A 20,827-nucleotide genomic window follows, 5' to 3' on the forward strand; every position below is an offset into this window, starting at 1 on the left:
TGAAAACTCTCAGTGATAAGAATGAGAACATTGCTGAGGACTTTCCATCTTCAGTACTGAACAGGGGCCGGGCAATTCTTGTGTTTCTATTTTGCCTGTTGCTAGTGGGTTGCTGAGTAAGGTTATGACAACTCTGTTTCATCAAGTTGATAGCATGACCAGGGCACAAGGAGAGCATGAAGGTGATTTAACTCTGTTACCCACTGACAGTGTGGAAACTTGTAACAAGGAGGGAATGGTCCCTAAACCTGTGTGTATTGAGCCTGGTAACCTGCATGTTGCCAGTGAGGAAAGCTGCAAAGGGAAAGAAAGTGCCTCTAATCTTTTAACTATGGAGTCTAGCTGCTTGCATAAAAGGGAATTGTGTGGAAATCCTCCTAATGTGCTAGAGGTGATTTTGGATTTAAGTGAAACTCTGAAAGAATCTGTTGTTTCTCAGGAAAATGTTCCTTTAGAGCAAGCGCTAGATGAAGAGGGTAAGGGCAGAATTTCTGTAACTGATGGATTGTTGCTTAGAGAAGCTCGTCAGGAGAAGAATCCGCATGGTAGTTTTTGCAAGGAGGGGTGTGAAAGTGTTTTGATTGAGATATTTTCAGTTCCTAACTGCCAGAGTCTTTCAGATGTGTATGGATCCGCTGACCCAGCTTTTCAAAGACCCAGTGTGGATAACTTAAAGAAGGTTTTAGATGGAAAGAAAACTCTAAGGGAATTTAAACAGCCCTAAAAGCAAGTGGCGATGCTTGACCAGCCTGTTGGGAAGACAATGTTGTTGAGACATGAATTTCTCCAGGTTGATTCTTTAAGTGAACAGTTAGTGTCTCAGGTTCAAAGGGAAGGCTGGATTCCTGGCTATACACAGCAAAGCAGCATTCTGGATAAACCCATAGATGCTTTGAATATGTCCTGTGATTTCTTAGTAAGCTCTGATGCATCTAATGCCTTGTGGATGCCAAAATTGGTAGTTGAAAAGCAGAACTGTAGTTCAGACATGATGACAGAAAATGGTTGTGTCTAGTATTTTAGCTAGGGTGGTACTCTCCAGAATGCATTACCAGCAAGAGATTTTTAGCAGATATGGGGTACCAGAAATTCTTGGGGCCAACCCCCACCCCCTCCAGAGGAGGAGAACACGGCTAGGGAGGTCATTCATTCTTCATATGGTTTTAATAGAACAAAACATAGGCTAGCAAACTTAAACAAAGGCTTTGTTTAAATTTGTTAGCATATGTATTGTGCTGTTAAACATAAGACTAATTCGCCTTTTCTAGCTAGTACTTACTATTTTGAACATGAGAGACTGTTTTAGAAAGATTGGAGAAAGATCTGGTTGCACATCTGGTCCCGCTTAGCCCCAAGAGTGAATGAAAAACAAAACAAACAGCACAAACAAAGACTTCCCACCACCAAGATTTGAAAGTATTTTGTCCCCCCATTGGTCCTCTGGTCAGGTGTCAGCCAGGTTCACTGAGCTTCTTAACCCTTTACAGGTAAAAGAGACATTAACCCTTAACTATCTGTTTATGACACGCCCCCCCAAATCTCAGACAATGTGGAACCACCGTGGCGGTGATTTCTTCCTAGGACTTTAGAATAAACAGATTAATAAAACACATGCACATTTACATACACTACTAAATATGTAAACTACAAGACTTCTCACATTTTAAGGACAATTTCTAACCAGTTGATTCTGGGAAACTTTCACGAGAGAGTGCATCAGCTACTTTGTTAGAAGCTCCTGAAATGTGTTGAATTTCAAAATCAAAAACTTGGAGAACTAAACTCCATTGAAGAATTTTTTGGTGTTTCCCTGGGCAGTATGAAGCCATTTTAGCGCAGCATGGTCGGTTTGTAGCTGGAACCATCGTCCCCAAACGTATGGGTGTAGCTTTTCCAGGGCATACACAATGGCGTAGCATTCTTTTTCACTGATTAACCAGTGACTTTCCCTCTCAGACAGTTTCTTGCTGAGAAACACGACAGGATTGAAGTTATGATCTGGTCCTTCCTGCATTAACACTGCTCCCACACCACGCTCAGATGCATCTGTTGTTACTAGGAATGGTTTGTCGAAGTCTGGGGCCCTTAGCACAGGGTCAGACATGAGTGTCGCCTTAAGCTGGGTAAAGGCCTTCTGACACTTATCAGTCCACTTAGCTGCATTCGGCTGGGTCTTTTTAGTCAGGTCTGTTAGTGGGGCAGCGATTTGGCTGTAGTGTGGTACAAATCACCCATAATACCCGGCCAAGCCTAAGAAGGATTGGACCTGTTTCTTTGACCTTGGGACAGGCCACTTTTGGATAGCATCCACCTTGGTCTGTAGGGGGTTTATGGTTCCTTGACTCACTTGGTGTCCCAGGTAAGTCACTCTGTTTTGGCCTATTTGACACTTTTTAGCCTTAACAGTTAGTCCTGCCTGCGTGATGCGCTCACAGACTTTTTCCAAGTGTTCTAGGTGTTCAGGCCATGAATCAGAAAAAATGGCCACATAATCGAGGTAGGCAACTGCATATTCTCCCAATCCTGCTAGGAGACCATCTACAAGTCTTTGGAAGATGGCGGGTGCATTTCGCAGCCCGAAAGGAAGCATATTAAATTCATACACCCCTGCATGGGTGATGAATGCTGACCTTTCTTTGGCGGGTTCATCTAGCGGTACTTGCCAGTACACCTTGGTTAAGTCTATTGTAGAGATGAACTGGGCATGTCCCAATTTCTCCAATAACTCATCAGTGCGTGGCATTGGATAGTTGTTGGGACGAGTTACAGCATTTAGCTTATGGTAGTCCATGCAAAAGTGTATTTCCTCATCTGGTTTGGGTACCAGAACCACTGGAGATGCCCATGCACTGGTAGAGGAGCGGATTATACCCATCTGTAGCATGTTTTGGATCTCCCCTTCTATAGCAGCTTGGGCATGAGGAGACACTCGGTAGGGTGGGGTTCTAATTGGGTGAGCATTACCTGTGTCAATGGAGTGGTATGCCCCTTCAGTCCGTCCTGGGGTGGCTGAGAACAATGGGGTGAAGCTAGTGCACAGCTCCTTGATTTCTTGCCGCTGCAGACATTGCAAGGTGGTGGAGAGGTTCACCTCTTCCACGCCACCATCACTTTTTCCTTCGTAGTAGACTTCTTTAGGCCATGCAGCGTCATCTCCTCCCTGGGCTGCAAACTGGCAAACCTGTAAATCTCTGGAATAAAGGGCTTGAGAGAATTAACATGGTAAACTCTGGGCTTTAGGGAGGAATTGGGAAATGCTATGAGGTAGTTAACAGCTCCCAGGCACTCTTGGACCGTGAATGGCCCTTCCCATGATGCTTCCATCTTATGGGTCTGTTGCACCTTCAAGACCATAACCTGGTCTCCTACCTTGAAGGAACGCTCCCTGGTATGTTTATCATACCAGGCCTTTTGCTCTTCCTGAGAATCCTTTAGGTTTTCTTTAGCATGGGCTAAAGAGTGTCAGAGGGTGTTTTGTAGGTCTAGAATGTTAGTTCCTGGAGAAGGCGTAAACCCCTCCCATTGCTGTTTTACCAACTGTAATGGCCCTTTAACCTCGTGGCCATACACAAGTTCAAACGGTGAAAACCCTAAACTGGGATGTGGTACAGCCCTGTAGGCAAAAAGCAACTGCTGCAACACTAGGTCCCAGTCACTGGAGTGTTCATTTACGAATTTACATATCATGGCCCTCAAAATTCCATTAAACCTTTCGACCAGGCCATTGGTTTGATGGTGGTAAGGGGTGGCAACCAAGTGATTCATCCTATGAGTTTCCCACCGTTCTTTCATGGTTCCTGCCAGGAAATTAGATCCTGAATCTGTAAGGATGTCAGAGGGCCAACCTACCCTGGCAAAAATGTCTGTTAGGGCCTGGCACACAGCTTTAGCCCTGGTGTTGCCTAGATCTACTGCTTCCGGCCATTGGGTAGCAAAGTCCACGAAAGTCAGTATGTACTGCTTTCCTCTGGGTGTCTTTTTTGGGAAAGGACCCAGGATATCCACAGCTACTCGCTGAAATGGGACTTCAATTATGGGGAATGGCTGGAGAGGGGCTTGACCTGGTCTTGGGGATTCCCCACTCTTCGGCACACCTCACAAGACCGGACATACTTGGCAACTTCCTTGCCCATCCCCTCCCAGTGGAAGGACTTCCCCAACCAGTCTTTGGTTCTGTTTACCCCAGCGTGGCCACTAGGATGATCATGGGCTAAGCTTAAGACCTTTTCCCAGTACTTAGTTGGAACCACCAACTGTTTTTGTGGATGCTAGTCTTCCTGGTGTCCACCAGAAAGAGTCTGCTTGTATAAAAGTCCTTGTTCTACAACAAACCAGGATCGATTAGAAGAGCTGATATGCGGTGGAGTGCTCCTTGCCGCCGCCCACGCTTTCTGAAGGCTGTCATCTGCTTCCTGCTCAGTCTGGAACTGTTCCCTTGAAGCTGGAGACACCAGTTCTTTCTTAGACTGTGGACTTGGGCTTGGTCCCTCTGGAAGCGATGTAGGTGATCGGTTTGTTTTCGTTGCTGATGAACTGCTCTCCGCTGGTGTACCAGGTGGTATTTCAGGCTCTGGCTGAGCCTCTTGGGTGTGGTTGTCTGCTGCTTCTGCCAGTTTAGGCTCGCCGGCGCCCTCTGGCTTTGGGGTTGAAGATTGGTTTGCAATTGCTGGCGCTGGTGCTCGTTGCTTTTCCAGTTCCGGGTCTGAGACTGCAGTCACTGTGGCTGTTTCAGTCGTTGGCAGGGGATCCAGGTCCACTACCTCTGACTGGGTCTCTGGTAACACAGACGGGGCCTCTGTGGACGGCTCAGGAGCAGGAATGGGTCTGGAAGCTTGCCTGGTTTGGCTGCATGTAACCATTCCCACTCTCTTGGCCCGCTTCACCTGGTTGGCCAAGTCTTCCCCCAGCAGCATGGGGATGGAATAATTGTCATAGACTGCAAAAGTCCACATTCCTGACTAGCCTTTGTACTGGACAGGCAGTTCAGCTGTAGGCAAGTGTACAGCTTGTGACATGAAGGGGTAAATTGTCACTTGGGCCTCTGGGTTGATGAATTTGGGGTCCACTAAGGTTTGGTGGATAGATGACACTTGTGCCCCCGTGTCTCTCCACGCGATAACCTTCTTTCCGCCCACTCTCAAAATTTCCCTTCACTCCGAGGGTATTTGAGAGGCATCTGGGCCTGGGGATTGTTGGTGTGATGGTGGTGTAATGAACTGCACTCGGCTGGGGTTCTTGGGGCAGTTGGCCTTTATGTGTCCCAGTTCATTACATTTATAGGATAGTCCAGCTGACTGGCCACTGGGCCGAGGTGGGTTACTGGAGACTGGTGAGGTGGGGTAATAGGTAGTCTGGGGCTTTCCTTGGGTTGTAGGTGGGGTCTTGGGTTGCCCTCGGTTATAGGGTTTATTGTCGGTGTGCCCCCTGGGATATTCGCTCCCCTTGACAGTGGCTTTTTTCTTTTCTTCCACTTCCATCCATTTGGCTCCAATCTCCCCCGCCTCGGTTACCGTTTTGGGTTTCCCATCTAGGATGTACCTCTCTATTTCCTCAGGAACACCATCTAAGAACTGCTCCATTTGTATTAGGAGATGCAGCTCGTCCATATTGTTAACCTTTGTTCCTGATATCCAGGCCTCATAATTCTTTGCAATGTGGTAGGCGTGTCGGGAGAATGACACATCTGGTTTCCATTTTAGGGCTCTGAACTGCCGATGGGAATGCTCAGGTGTTATCCCCGTTCTGTATCTGGCCTTGGTTTGAAAAAGTTTATAATCGTTCATGTTCTCCTTAGGCATTTCAGCCGTCACCTCTGCTAAGGGTCCACTGAGCAGTGGCCTCAGCTCTATCAAGTACTGGTCTTCAGAGATGCTGTATCCATGGGAGGTCCTTTCAAAATTTTCTGAGAAGGCTTCAGTGTCATCACCTGCCTTGTAGGTGGGAAATTTTTTGGGATGTGGAACAACAACTGGTGAAGTGTTGTTAGGATTGGCTGTGTCTGTTGCTTAGCCTGTTCTAATTCCATGGCCTGCTGGTGGGCTTCCCTCTGGAGCTCCATCTCTTTTTCTTTTAGTTCCAGCTGTTTTTGCTGCTTTTCTATCTCTTTTTGTTGCTTCTCCATGTCTCTCCTGTGGGCAGCCTCTTCCCTGGCTATTTCTGCCTGAATTAGTTCCATTCGTCTTTTATGTTCGTTGTGTTTGTTTATTGCTTTTAGTTTAGCTATTTTTAGTTTGCTTGTTGCTGCACTGGTGCTCATTGTTCCTGCTTTCTTGTGCTGGTGCACCCTCTTCTGTTTACTGCCTGAAATGCTGTTCCTCTGCTGCCTGCTTAGGGTTGCTTAGCAACAGAGTCTTTTTTAACTTTTCTAAGTAGCTATTCGAGGTAGTGTAAAAAAAAAAAGAAACCCTTTGATTTGCAGATGTGTTTTGCTGGTCTCTGTTGACTCACAGCTGGAGTCCTTTTGTTTAACAAAAGACCCTTGTTAAACCTTAATCTCTCTGCCTTCAGTGTATTCAGAAGGAAGAGAGGAAAAAAAAACCTGCAGACTTGCTTTTAAACCCCCCCTTTTCTCTGCTTATAAGCAGCTAGCAGAGAAAAAAGAAAAATAATAATCTTACTGGCTTTTGCTTTTAACTCACTGGCTTTTGGATTCTTATCCTACCGCTAACACCATATCATAGTATCTTTCCCCAATCTGAACCTTAGAGTCCAAAAGTTGGGGTACTAGCATGAATTCCTCTAAGCTTAATTACCTGCTTAGATCTGATAAGCTGCCACCAATCAGGAATTCCAGTGCCTGATACACTCTGGTCCCCCCAAAACCTTCCCTGGGGACCCCAAGCCTCAAATTCCTTGAGTCTTACAACACAGGGGAATAAACCATTTCCCTCCCTGTCATAAACAGATAGCTAAGGGTTAATGTCTCTTTCACCTGAAGCACCTGACCAGAGGACCATTCAGGAAACCGGATTTTTTCAACTTTGGGTGGAGGGAATTGTGTGTCTGAGGTCTTTGTCTTTTGTCTGCCTGCCTGCTTTCTCTGAGCTTTGGAGAAGCAGTTTCTACCTTCTAGACTTCTGTTTCTAAGTGTAAGGACAAAGAGATCAGATAGTAAGTTATATGGTTTCTTTTCTTTGGTATTTGCATGAATATAAGTGCTGGAGTGCTTTGATTTGTATTCTTTTTGAATAAGGCTGTTTATTCAATATTCTTTTAAGCAATCGACCCTGTGTTGTATCATCTTAATACAGAGAGAACATTTGTATGTATTTTTCTTTCTTTTTATATAAAGCTTTCTTTTAAGACCTGTTGGAGTTTTTTCTTTACTTCAGGGAAATTGAGTCTGTACTCACCAGGGAATTGGTGGGAGGAAGAAATGGGGAGATCTGTGTGTTGGATTTGCTAGCCTGATTTTGCATTCCCTCTGGGGGAATAGGAAAGTACTTTTTGTTTCCAGGATTGGGAACAGAGAGGGGGAGTCTCTCTGTGTAATTTCACAGAGCTTGTGTCTGTGTATCTCTCCAGGAGCACCTGGAGGGGGGGAGGGAAAAAGGATTATTTCCCTTTGTTGTGAGACTCAAGGGATTTGGGTCTTGGGGTCCCCAGGGAAGGTTTTTTCAGAGGGACCAGAGTGCCCCAAAACACTCTAATTTTTTGGGTGGTGGCAGCAGGTACCAGGTCCAAGCTGGTAACTAAGCTTGGAGGTTTTCATGCTAACCCCCATATTTTGGATGCTAAGGTCCAAATCTGGGATTAAGGTTATGTCATGAGTGGCAGTGGTGGTGGGATATAGACAGAATCCAGAAGCCAGTAGGAATATTATATTTTTCTTTTCTCTGCTAAGGGCTTTTTAGCAGAGAGAAACAGTTTGGTTTTAAAAGGGAACCAAAGAGAATTTTTTTTTCTGCTCTCTCTGGCAGTTTGTGGCTTGCATGTTAAGCGAGAAGCCATTACCAGACTGTTAAGGGTCTTTTGTCATGCAATAGCCCTCCCATAAGGAGGCAAGTACCAGCACTTATATGCATGCAAATAAAGTGGTTTTTCTGGTTTCCTTTCATTGAACATTAGCTAGAGAGAGAAAAGGAAAAAAGCACTGTTGCTAGGCAGACTTCAGGAGGCAACAGAGCCTGCAGTTCAGAAGATAAACACCGGAGGGCACCCCAACACAAGAAAACAGGAACCATGACTTCTAAGGCAAAAATTGAGGCCGAAGAGCAACTCAAAGAAGCTGAACACAGGCGAGAGATGGAGATGAAAGAAAAGGAAGAAAGCATGAAACTGGCAGCCTTCCAAAGAGAACAGGCAGCCCAAGAGGCAGCACACAAAAGAAAACTAGAAGAAGAAGAGGTAGCCTACCGAAGGAAACAAGCAGAAGAAGAGTTGGCCCACAGAAGGAAGCAAGAAGAAGAGGAGGCGGCCCACCACCGAGAACTGGAAAAACAACAAAAAGAGAATGAAGAGAAGGAAAAACAGAGAAAACATGAACTGGAGTTGGCAAAAGCTGGGCTGCCTGTGCCAGCCAACCCTAACAACCCGGCGCCAAATATTGCTCCACAGCACAGGAAATTTCCCACCTACAAGGCAGGTGATGACACCGAGGCCTTCTTGGAAAATTTTGAAAGAGCCTGTCTTGGGTACAACATCCCCGAAGACCAGTACATGGTAGAATTGAGGTCACAGCTCAGTGGACCTTTAGCAGAGGTGGCAGCTGAAATGCCTAAGCTGCAAATGAATGACTATAAACTTTTTCAAACCAAGGCCAGATACCGAATGGGGATAACCCCAGATCATGCCCGTCGGCGCTTCAGAACCCAAAAGTGGAAACCAGAGGTGTCATTTCCCAAACACGCCTACTACATTGCAAAAAACTATGAGGCCTGGATAACAGGAAACAACATTCAAACCTTGGAAGAACTGAACCTCCTCATACAAAGGGAGCAGTTCTTGGATGGTGTTCCTGAAGACATCACACGGTACATACAAGATGGAAATCCCAAAGATATCGCTGAGGCGGGGGAGATTGGAGCCAAATGGATGGAACTGGCAGAAAGCAAGAAAGCTACTGTCAAGGGGAACGATTACCCCAGGGGGCACACAGACCATAAACCCTACAACCGAGGACAGCCAAAGACCCCACATACCACCCAAGTAAAGCCACAGATACCCTACCCTTCAACCTCACCAGTCTCCAGTAACTCACCTCGGCCCAGTGACCCATCAGATGGAAGATGCTTTAAGTGTAATGAACTGGGACATATCAAGGCCAAGTGTCCCAAGAACACCATGCGAGTGCAATTCATTATACCACCATCACACCAAAGATCCCCAGGCCCGGATGCCTCTCAAATACCCTTGGAGCGAAGGGAAAATTTGAGAGTGGGCGGAAAGAAGGTTACTGCGTGGAGAGACACGGGGGCACAAGTGTCAGCTATCCACCAATCCTTCGTTGACCCCAAATTCATCAACCCAAAGGCCAAAGTTACAATTTACCCCTTCATGTCACAAGCTGTAGACTTGCCTACAGCTCAACTGCCTGTCCAGTACAAAGGCTGGTCAGGAATGTGGACTTTTGCAGTCTATGACAATTATCCTATCCCCATGCTACTGGGGGAAGACTTGGCCAACCAGGTGAGGCGGGCCAAGAGAGTGGGAATGGTTACACGTAGCCAAACCAGGCAAGCTTCCAGACCCATTCCTGTTCCTGAACCGTCCACAGAGGCCCCGTCTGTGTTACCGGAGACCCAGACAGAGGTTGTGGACCCGGATTCCATGCCTACCACTGAAACAGCCACAGCATCTCCAGTCCCAGGCCCGGAACTGGAACAGCAACCAGCACCAGCAAGTGCAACCACATCTTCAAATTCAACACCAGAGGGCGCCAGCGAGCCAGAACTGGCAGAAGCAACAGACAGCCATACCCAAAAGGCTCAGCCAGAGCCTGAAATACCCTCAGGTGCACCAGCGGAGAGCGGTTCACCAGCAACGGAAACAACCCCATCACCTACATCGCTTCCAGAGGGACCAAGCCCAAGTCCACAGTCTGAGGAAGAACTGGTGACCCCAGCCTCAAGGAAACAGTTCCAGACTGAGCAGGAAGCGGATGACAGCCTTCAGAAAGCTTGGGCGGCGGCACGGAACACCCCACCGCCTCTCAGCTCTTCTAATCGATCCCGGTTTGTTATAGACCAAGGACTTTTATACAAGGAAATTCTTTCTGGTGGACACCGGGAAGAATGGCAGCCGCAAAAACAGTTGGTGGTTCCAACTAAGTACCGGGGGAAGCTCTTAAGCTTAGCCCATGATCATCCCAGTGGCCATGCTGGGGTGAACAGAACCAAGGACCGGTTGGGGAAGTCCTTCCACTGGGAGGGGATGGGCAAGGACGTTGCCAAGTATGTCCGGTCTTGTGAGGTATGCCAAAGAGTGGGAAAGCCTCAAGACCAGGTCAAGGCCCCTCTCCAGCCACTCCCCATAATTGAGGTCCCATTTCAGCGAGTAGCTGTGGATATTCTGGGCCCTTTCCCAAAAAAGACGCCCAGAGGAAAGCAGTACGTACTGACTTTAGTGGACTTTGCTACCCGATGGCCAGAAGCAGTCGCTCTAGGCAACACTAGGGCTAACACTGTGTGCCTGGCCCTAACAGACATCTTTGCCAGGGTAGGTTGGCCCTGCGACATCCTTACAGATTCAGGGTCTAATTTCCTGGCAGGGACCATGGAAAAACTGTGGGAAACTCATGGGGTGAATCACTTGGTTGCCACCCCGTACCACCATCAAACCAATGGCCTGGTGGAAAGGTTCAATGGAACTTTGGGGGCCATGATACGTAAATTCATCAACGAATTCTCCAATAACTGGGACCTAGTGTTGCAGCAGTTGCTGTTTGCCTACAGGGCTGTACCACATCCCAGTTTAGGGTTTTCACCATTTGAACTTGTGTATGGTCACGAGGTTAAGGGGCCATTACAGTTGGTGAAGCAGCAATGGGAGGGGTTTACGCCTTCTCCAGGAACTAACATTCTGGACTTTGTAAGCAACCTACAAAGCACCCTCCGACACTCTTTAGCCCTTGCTAGAGAGAACCTAAAGGATGCTCAAGAAGAGCAAAAGGCCTGGTATGACAGACATGCCAGAGAACGTTCCTTCAAGGTAGGAGACCAGGTTATGGTCTTGAAGGCGCAACAGGCCCATAAGATGGAAGCATCATGGGAAGGGCCATTCACGGTCCAAGAGCGCCTGGGAGCTGTAAACTACCTCATAGCATTTCCCAATTCCTCACTAAAGCCTAAAGTGTACCATGTTAATTCTCTCAAGCCTTTCTATTCCAGAGACTTACAGGTTTGTCAGTTTACAGTCCAGGGAGAGGATGCTGAGTGGCCTGACGGTGTCTACTACGACGGGAAAAAAGACGGTGGCGTGGAAGAGGTGAACCTCTCAACCACCCTGGAACGTCTGCAGCAGCAACAAATCAAGGAGCTGTGCACTAGCTTCGCCCCATTGTTCTCAGCCACCCCAGGACGGACTGAACGGGCATACCACTCCATTGATACAGGTAATGCTCACCCAATCAGAACCCCACCCTACCGAGTGTCTCCTCATGCCCAAGCTGCTATAGAACGGGAGATCCAGAACATGCTACAGATGGGTATAATCCGCTCATCTACCAGTGCATGGGCATCTCCAGTGGTTCTGGTACCCAAACCAGATGGGAAAATACGCTTTTGCGTGGACTACCGTAAGCTAAATGCTGTAACTCGTCCGGACAACTATCCAATGCCACGTACCGATGAGCTATTGGAGAAGTTGGGACGTGCCCAGTTCATCTCTACAATAGACTTAACCAAGGGGTACTGGCAAGTACCGCTAGATGAACCTGCCAAGGAGAGGTCAGCATTCGTCACCCATGCGGGGATGTATGAATTCAATGTCCTTCCTTTCGGCCTTCGAAATGCACCCGCCACCTTCCAGAGGCTGGTAGATGGTCTACTAGCTGGACTGGGAGAATTTGCAGTTGCCTACCTCGATGATGTGGCCATTTTTTCAGACTCCTGGCCCGAACACCTACTACACCTGGAAAAGGTCTTTGAGCGCATCAGGCAGGCAGGACTAACTGTTAAGGCCAAAAAGTGTCAAATAGGCCAAAACAGAGTGACTTACCTGGGGCACCAGGTGGGTCGAGGAACCATAAACCCCCTACAGGCCAAGGTGGATGCTATCCAAAAGTGGCCTGTCCCAAAGTCAAAGAAGCAGGTCCAATCCTTCTTAGGCTTGGCCGGATACTACAGGCGATTTGTACCACACTACAGCCAAATCGCTGCCCCACTGACCGACCTGACCAAAAAGACCCAGCCAAATGCAGTTAAGTGGACTGATGAGTGTCAAAAAGCCTTTACCCAACTTAAGGCAACGCTCATGTCTGACCCTGTGCTCAGGGCCCCGGACTTTGACAAGCCATTCCTAGTAACCACGGATGCATCTGAGCGTGGTATAGGAGCAGTGCTCATGCAGGAAGCAACAGATCACAACTTCCATCCTGTCGTGTTTCTCAGCAAGAAACTGTCTGAGAGGGAAAGTCACTGGTCAGTCAGTGAAAAGGAATGCTATGCCATTGTGTACGCCCTGGAAAAGCTACGCCCATATGTTTGGGGACGGCGGTTCCAACTACAAACTGACCATGCTGCACTAAAGTGGCTTCATACTGCCAAGGGGAACAACAAGAAACTTCTTCGTTGGAGTTTAGCTTTCTAAGATTTTGATTTTGAAATTCAACACATCACAGGAGCTTCTAACAAAGTAGCTGATGCACTCTCCCGTGAGAGTTTCCCAGAATTCAGTAGTTAAAAAGTGTTCTTAAAATGTAGAAGTCTGTTAGTTATATACTTAGGAGTATATGTAAAGGTGTATGTGTTGTATTAATCTGTTTATTTTAATGTTCTAGAAGGAAATCACCGCCAGTGAGCTTCCCCACTGTCTGCAATTTGGGGGGCGTGTCATAAACAGATAGCTAAGGGTTAATGTCTCTTTCACCTGAAGCACCTGACCAGAGGACCATTCAGGAAACCGGATTTTTTCAACTTTGGGTGGAGGGAATTGTGTGTCTGAGGTCTTTGTCTTTTGTCTGCCTGCCTGCTTTCTCTGAGCTTTGGAGAAGCAGTTTCTACCTTCTAGTCTTCTGTTTCTAAGTGTAAGGACAAAGAGATCAGATAGTAAGTTATATGGTTTCTTTTCTTTGGTATTTGCATGAATATAAGTGCTGGAGTGCTTTGATTTGTATTCTTTTTGAATAAGGCTGTTTATTCAATATTCTTTTAAGCAATCGACCCTGTGTTGTATCATCTTAATACAGAGAGAACATTTGTATGTATTTTTCTTTCTTTTTATATAAAGCTTTCTTTTAAGACCTGTTGGAGTTTTTTCTTTACTTCAGGGAAATTGAGTCTGTACTCACCAGGGAATTGGTGGGAGGAAGAAATGGGGAGATCTGTGTGTTGGATTTGCTAGCCTGATTTTGCATTCCCTCTGGGGGAATAGGAAAGTACTTTTTGTTTCCAGGATTGGGAACAGAGAGGGGGAGTCTCTCTGTGTAATTTCACAGAGCTTGTGTCTGTGTATCTCTCCAGGAGCACCTGGAGGGGGGAAGGGAAAAAGGATTATTTCTCTTTGTTGTGAGACTCAAGGGATTTGGGTCTTGGGGTCCCCAGGGAAGGTTTTTCAGAGGGACCAGAGTGCCCCAAAACACTCTAATTTTTTGGGTGGTGGCAGCAGGTACCAGGTCCAAGCTGGTAACTAAGCTTGGAGGTTTTCATGCTAACCCTCATATTTTGGACGCTAAAGTCCAAATCTGGGACTAAGGTTATGTCACTCCCCTTCTCCTCCCCTCCAGGTGTTCCCTCCCTGGGCTCCTGGAGAGATATACAGATTCAAGCTCCGTGAATCTAAACAAAGGGATTCCACCCTTCTCCCTCCCTGTTAAGTACAGATTCAATTCCCTTGAGCCTCAACAAGGGGAAAAAATCAGATAGGTCTTAAAAGCAAAACTTTTAATAAAAGAATAAAGAAAATCACTGTAAATTCAAGATGGAATATTACAGGGTCTGTCAGCTTCTAGAAACTGGAGAAAAAGCCTCCTCCAGCAGAAATACAATTTAAAATACTTCCAGCCAAATACACATTAGACCTCTACCAGCCAGATACACGTTTGCAAATAAAGAAAACCAATTAAAAAGACTAAACCGCCTTTCTACTTGCACTTACTACTTGAATAGAAAATTAGAGCCTGTAGTACGTCCAGTCACTCTCAGATTCCAGAGAGAACAAAGCCAAATCCAAAAAACACAAACAAAGGCTTCCCTCTACCAAGATTTGAAAGTATCTTGTCTCCTGATTGGTCCCCTGGTCAGGTGTTTGGTTCCCTGTTTGTTAACCCTTTACAGGTAAAAAAGACATTAACCCTTAACTATCTGTTTATGACACCACTGACCCAGTGTGTCATAAACAGCCCAAAATATTTTAACTATGGTTTACACAGATCAGAAGATGGGCTGTCTGCAGATCCCACCCCCTCCCACATCTATCCTCCGGTGATTTAGTAAGACACAGGCAGAATAAGATGTAACAGACACATATTTATTATGCCACTAGTCAGTAAACTCGACAAGGACACCTTCAGAGAATAAACAACATAAGGAAGAGGCACTCAGTTGTTAACAGTTACCAGAGCATGAAGCTCAGAGCCCTTAAACCCCCTGAACCTATGGATGTAAAATAGAGGAAAACCACAATGGGTATTACAATATCATATCATGAAGACAGGGACACAATGACAAAAACTCAGGATACCAACAGGGATACTGTTGAAAATCAGGGGTGCTGGACACCAAACAGGAACTCAGGAACTGGGTATTTTTCTCCTTCTGGACAGGTCTTCCAGGCAGGTCTTCTCCCTCAGGTAGGTCTTCAGTGCTTGCCCACGCAGTCTCTGCTTGATCTCGTTGTCCAGTGCAAGTATGTGCTCACTAATGGTCTGCAGCAGTTGAGTGCAAGTATGTTAATAGAGACCATAAATCCAAAGTCCTATGAATCCTGGTCCCTCTGAGGCTCCTACCGGCTAGCTGAACTGTGTGGGTCTCTGGCTGCTATTCAGACTGGCAGCCCTGAATGGCAGGCCTGCCACTCACTAAATCACCTGCAGTTGCTAGGCAGATTATGGCTGTCACATGACTCTAACTATCCTGACCTTTCCCCTCCTTGATTTGAAAAAAGCTGAAAGGGCACTAAATCGTCTGAGGAGAAAGGTATCCAAGATGGAGGCTTAGCTGTCCTTTTACAAATCCAAGAGGGACATTACATAATACAGGTCAGAAACAGATTTTACCCAACACAGCTTTAGAAAGATCCAGTGTGGATAACTTAAAGAAGGTTTTAGATGCAACAAAAACTCTAAGAGAATTTAAACAGCCCTAAAAGCAGGTGGGTATGCTTGACCAGCTTGTTGGGAAGACAACGTTGTTGAGACATGAATGTCTCCATGTTGATTCTTTAAGTGAACAGTTAGTGTCTCAGGTTCAAAGGAAGGCTGGATTCCTGGCTATACACAGCACAGCAGCATTCTGGATAAACCCATAGATGCTTTGAATATGTCCTGTGATTTCTTAGTAAGCTCTGATGCATCTAACGCCTTGTGGAGGCCAAAATTGGTAGTTGAAAAGGAGAACTGTAGTTCAGACATGATGACAGAAAATGGTTGTGTCTAGTATTTCAGTTAGGGTGGTACTCTCCAGAATGCAGTACCGGTAAGAAATTTTTAGTGGGTACGGGGTACTGGAAAGACTTGGGGCTAGGCCCCCCCTCCTCTTACGTGCGGCGGGGCAGAACATGGCTAGAGAGGGCATTCATTCTTTATATGGCTTTAACAGCACAATACATATGCTAACAAACTTAAACAAAGGCTTTATTTAAATTTGTTGGCATATGTATTATACTGTTAAATTGGTAAGGAGTCCTCAAGAGGGGTGTGTGTGTGTGTGTGTGTGTGTGTGTGTTTAAACAGTGTTTTTTATTCTATTTCTCCACTGGTCTTAATTATCCATGACATTCATACCGAATCACATCGAGTCCAAATCATTAGATGAATGTCTCTGCTTGCTCTGACCAGAGGATGTTTGGATACTGATGTCAGCCCAGTTCCACAGCCTGAAAGGAATCAGGTGTTGTCCCATGTACATAGAATTATTCTTTGCAGCCAAACTAGTCTAACATGCATTTGTTAACTGGAACTAGAGCAGCAAAACAAAGAAAACAAATGCCTCATTTTCCAGCTTTGCAGGTGAGAGAACTATAAGTGTAGATTAGAATGCTGGACACTGATGACCTTAAACCAGCTGCCTCAGGCATCTGCCAAGAATTTTGCTAAAAAAATTTCCTCATCTTAGCAATGGAGCTAAGACTTATCAAACATCTGCCCACCTTTATTTGAATGAAGATTCTTCTGATCTGACAGCTCAGGCATTGTCAGTTTCATTAGAACAATTTACATATTTGGAACCTAATCCTGTAAACCCTTAATCATTTGTTCAATCCCATTGAAGACAATGTCTGTGGACCACTTTTATGGTAAGAGTTTCAGGAGTCTGTTCTGTTCCTATAAAGGAAGGTGAATCTCCCATTGAAATGCAATATTTTGATACAATACCATAATGCAGTTTAGGATACAGTTCTACTTAAAATTTGTCTTTTAATATGTCATGCACACTGATATGGCTCCTCACACAATTCCCATGTTTTGGGGGAAAGTGAGTAGTTAAGTATGTTGATGTGTGTATATACAAACATCCATTTCAGCACTATACTGGAAAATATAGAACTTAATTGAATATGGAATTTGAAGAAAGTTTAACAGCCCCAATTGTTTTCTGTGTTCATCAGTGTGAACCTGAAAAAATTACATGCCTTTTAAGAGAAAAGAATCAGTCCACACCTACTGAAAATAAAGCCTTTCAACTGGCATGAAGAAGACGCTACAAGACACATACATAACCTCATGAGCAGAGGGCAGCAAAGATACCCTCCGACATTATGACCAGCAAAATAAAATAAATAATAATAATAATTAATAAATAATCTCAAAGAGGCAAAGGGTCACAGATTTGCAAACCTAAAAACCTGTGTTATGCTTTAAACTACCTCAGATCATAACAGGTTTATGAACATTAAAAAGTCAACTGCAAAGGAACACTGAAGCCCGTTAACCTGAATGTGTGACAGCCAGTATGCCCTCACCGACTAAAGGTGCAGTCACACCTGAACAGCTGAAAATTAACCTTGCCCTTTTAGGCTAAATGGAGTCATGTCACTGGTTCCATCTCTGTTGTTACATAACAGATAGCAGAACTCCAGTGGGGCATGGTGCTGGTTAACTAAATACTAAAGGATTGGCCATGGCATGATTATTGGGTAAGATCTGAGTTATATATTGACCTGGGTGTGCAGCTGGTCCTTTGGGATCAGACAAAAACTTTTGTTTGATGCAATTGCTTTAAATACCCCCTCCTCATTAAGTCTAGTATTTTGGTGGTGGTAGAAGGACTGGAATGCCTAAGGAGACTGCTTTTCTGACTTCTTATTAGCCAGTGTGGTGAGACAGAAGTTTATTTTGTTGCTGGTTTGGTATATCTTGTGGGAGAATTACCACCAGTTTTGGGGTGTGTCTGCCCTATTTCTCAGGAATTGGTTCTGCATTTGGTATTCTCAGTTGTGACCCATGGAGGCAGACAGTTGAGGAGCAAGCTCATTGAGTTGTGGGTCCCATGGGAGTTCATAATCCCCCTTCACCCAGAGCATGTAGTCAATCACAGTGGCAGACAACATCAGCAGGGAGCGGATGAAAAATCACAGCAGGACTGAGGAACAAGTCACTTGCAGACAAAAATAAAATGAGATTCATTTGGCGAGTGTTTCAGAGAAAAAGTAACTGAAACACCATGGTGGTTGTGGTGCTAGCAAAGGAAACTATAAGGGGAGTGAAGTGTAAATTTGGCATCAGTTTGTGATGCAACAGCTCAGTGACATGTCTCTCTCTCTGGAGTGGCCCAAGATGAATGTGAAAAAAAGGGGAAAAGAATAAAATCAGTAAAGGGCTGGACCTTGTCTCATGGAGACTAACATAGCCTGCTATGACAGTGTGTTGGTCACTGTCCCCTCTCTTGGCTGAGTCCACTAGAGCCTGCTAGCCATTAGCTGAACTGATAATATGTTTGCAGTGCAAGAAGTAATAGTTCACCCTGGTGAGCCATGGGGACCACCTGTCGAAGTTAAAAATGACTAACTCAAAATGGCTTTGCCAATTTTGACATCAATATGCACAACAGTATGTGTGGTTTCTGTCTGCATTGATTTCTTCACTGACCAGAGGGGGGTGATAATGGAATAAAAAAGATCTAAATAGGAAATTTGCCTCCAGAGTCTTGGTTCTTCACTGATCCTACAGGATGAGGGGCCTTATGGAATATTTATGAAACTAAATTGATGCTAAAGCATGATGAAAATGTATCTTCTACAGATTCCATTGTAAATTTTGGTTTCTTTCCCCTAGTTGGAACGCATAGTGAACCCAGAGGAAATGAACCAAACGTCCATCACAGAATTCATCCTCCTGGGATTTGGGGATTTTCCTAATCAACAAACTCTTCTCTTCCTACTGTTTCTAGTGATCTACATCACAACCATGGCCGGTAACATCCTCATCGTTGCACTGGTTGTGACTGATCAGCACCTTCACACCCCCAGTACTTCTTCCTGGGGAACTTGTCCTGCTTGGAGACCTGCTACACCTCACCATCCTGCCCAGGATGCTAGTTGGTCTTCTGACTAGGGACAGGACTATTTCATTCAATGGATGTGTCATACAATATTATTTCTTTGGTTCTCTGATTGCAACAGAATGCCTTCTCCTCTCAGTGATGTCTTATGATCGGTATTTAGCGATATGCAACCCACTGCACTATGCAGCCCGTATGAGTGGCAGGGTCTGCCTCCAGCTTGCATATGGCTTTTGGATAGGTGGCTTCCTAGGTAATAGCATAACAACTTTGTCAATATCTCAGTTAACTTTCTGTGGCCCTAACGTTATTGACCATTTCTTTTGCGATTTAATCCCCCTTATAAAACTGTCCTGCAATGACTCTCACCTGATGGAAACATTGGCTTTCCCACTCAGCTTGGTTTTCTTACTGGTCCCATTCCTTCTTACCTATGTCTACATCATTACCACCATTCTGAGAATCCTGTCCACCACTGGGAGGCAAAAGTCCTTTTCCACCTGCTCCTCCCACCTCATTGTGGTGAGCATTTATTATGGAACTCTGCTGACTGCTTATATGTTCCCAACCACTGACATCCTAAGGGACTTCAAGAAAGTTCTCTCTGTCGTCTATGCCATCCTGACCCCGCCGGTCAATCCGCTCATCTACAGCCTGAGAAACAAAGAGGTCCAGGAGACACTGAGGAAAGCTTGCAGGAAATTCATGTTTGGACCATGCTAACCAGACAATTTCCTTTGGTTAAAGTAGATATAACAATGGCTGGGGTAGGGCCTGAAGCGAAGCTTGATGTAGTGTCAGGTCGTGTTTCCCTGAGCTCCACTGGGCTTCATGTCTTGCTCTTACACAGTGTCCGTCAACCTTTCCAGACTACTGTACCCCATTCAGGAGTCTGATTTGTCTGTTATCCCCAAGTTTCACCTCACTTAAAATCTATTTACTTACAAAATCAGACATAAAAATACAAAACTATTACAGCGCACTAGTATTGAAAAACTGCTGAGTTTTTCATGTTTATCATATAGTTATGAAATAAATAAATTAGAATACAAATATTGTTCTTACGTTTCAGTGTATAGTCTATAGCAGTATATACAAGTCATTGTCTTACGAAATTTTAGTTTGTACAGACTTTGCTTGTGCTTTTTATGTAGCCTGTTGTAAATCTAGGCAAATCTCTAGATGAGTTGATGTATCCCTGTGAAGATCTCTGTGTACCCAGGGTACGCATACCTCAGGCTGAGAACCACTGCTCTTACAGCCCTCGGAGAAAGTGGAGATGAAGAGACCTCTTGAAACCTGGGACCCCAGTCTTGTCAGATTCCACAGGTGGGTACTACTGGGCTGGTGGGAGATTTGAACTTGTGACTGCTCAAAGTTCAGACAATGGGGCGATTGTGCTCAGTGAGAGGGTGCAGGCAAAATGGACTCAGCTGGAACACTGGGCATCCATTCATTGTAGAATGGGAGACTTCTACACACATACACATGCACACGCACATGCAAACACACACATACACTCACACACACATATGCATACACAAACATATATACACATACATACATGCACAAACATGAAAACACACACATACATGCACACATACATCCACACATGCTCACACACACACACACACACTCAAACGCTTATGCATATGCACACTTACCCAGACAAACATATGCATGCACACAGACACTCATGCAAGCATGGACACACACACACATGCATATCCACACCCACATGCACACATACGCAAATGCAAGCACATATACATATGTACGCGCACACACACTCACATTTGCACACACACACACACACATATGCATATGCACTCATATACACAATTCTATGATATCTACATTAGAAAAACATAGGCTTGCAACATCTGCCTGGAATAGCAGTGTTAGGCAATTGTACCATTAATGTTTGTTTCCTAGTATGTATTTCACCTCCAGGCTGCTTTCCAAAAGAAGAGAAAAGCCAAAGGAAACCCTCTGGCCTTGGCCACAGGACA

General features: G+C 45.3%; 1 pseudogene; it reads left to right on the top strand.

Annotated features, from left to right (window-relative positions):
* Window positions 1–467: 467 nt before the first annotated feature.
* On the top strand, window positions 468–19,538 carry LOC127030957 (olfactory receptor 5A2-like; annotated as a pseudogene).
* The last annotated feature ends 1,289 nt before the right edge of the window (window positions 19,539–20,827 follow it).

The sequence above is a fragment of the Gopherus flavomarginatus genome, chromosome 11, assembly GCF_025201925.1.
Source record: "Gopherus flavomarginatus isolate rGopFla2 chromosome 11, rGopFla2.mat.asm, whole genome shotgun sequence".
Lineage (NCBI taxonomy): Eukaryota > Metazoa > Chordata > Testudines > Testudinidae > Gopherus > Gopherus flavomarginatus.